The 1,117-nt window shown below is 49.9% G+C and overlaps 1 pseudogene; it reads right to left on the bottom strand.

Moving 5' to 3' along the window:
• Window positions 1–772: 772 nt before the first annotated feature.
• Window positions 773–917, bottom strand: LOC119384188 (U1 spliceosomal RNA; annotated as a pseudogene).
• Window positions 918–1,117: the final 200 nt, after the last annotated feature.

The following is a 1,117-nucleotide window of genomic DNA, read 5'->3' as shown; positions in this document are numbered from 1 at the left end:
CATCAGCAAAAAGATCCCACGTCGTTAAGAACTCTTCGTGGTTTTCGTACCACATCAGGGCGGTCTCCGTGAGAAACAGCGCGACATTTTCCAGTTGGTCAGTGGAATTCCAGCAGTTGTACCGGCTCACCCTTTTGTAATGCGTCAGCCACGCGTCTACATCTTCTCCTGCCCTGCCCGCGAACGAGCGGGGTTCAATATAGTGGTGCCGAGGAGCAGCCGGCGCTGACCTTTGCGTGGTTGAGGTTGTTGAGTCTTGACCTGCGCCGCTCTGGGCCATGACGAATGTTGTCGGCGGCAGACCGGCAAGACGACGGCTCCGGCGAAGTTCAAGCAGCTGTGGCTCCGTGGTACGTTGACGTGCTGTACCCAGCACCTCCACCACTCTGTTACGTCTACAAAAGGTTTTATTGAGCTGCGACGTACCGGTAGACGCGAAGGTGTTGCCCAGACGCGTACCGGAGGCCTCTCTCACCAGCCGAACGTCCTCTTCTACTCTAACCACCCTGTTCCCCACTACACAGATGCTCATACCCAAATCACGTATGTAGTAACAATATATATATATATATATATATATATATATATATATATATATATATATATATATATATATATATATATATATAACGTATGTCATGTCTCAATACCTTCCTACAGTTATCAGCGCCTGCGTGATACTTCCTATAGCCCTTATACCTCACGTACTTATCAGTGGTATGCGCGCTCAGAAACATTACATAATGCATTGGCTCTGTCTTTTGGTTACATTTGGGGGTGAGTGCTGTCGCCCACCCCCGCTACCAAAAATTAAGTGCTCCATTATCCCCATTCGGGAAAATGGCGAGAGTCAGCAACAGGCCTCTTCTCGGGGCGCGCCCTCGTTGATCAGCGTTCGCCCAGCACAAGGTACGTAAAGGGGCAGAAGGAAGGGCCTCGCATGCCCCACACTGGGACACTCTGAGAGGGGCCGGCGAATGCTTGGCAGACAAACAAGCGATGACTCCTTAGCTCCCCACTCCGCGTCGTCAGTATTTCATTGATCTCAACATTGGTTGAGTGAAGCGTGAAACCTTTTATAGTACGCATCTGAAGCTATCACAGCAGTGAAAATTAA

The sequence above is a fragment of the Rhipicephalus sanguineus genome, chromosome 2, assembly GCF_013339695.2.
Source record: "Rhipicephalus sanguineus isolate Rsan-2018 chromosome 2, BIME_Rsan_1.4, whole genome shotgun sequence".
In the NCBI taxonomy this organism is placed as follows: Eukaryota; Metazoa; Arthropoda; class Arachnida; order Ixodida; family Ixodidae; genus Rhipicephalus; species Rhipicephalus sanguineus.
The sequence above is the reverse complement of the archived record's forward strand: the minus strand, read 5'-3'. Positions and strand labels throughout refer to the sequence as shown.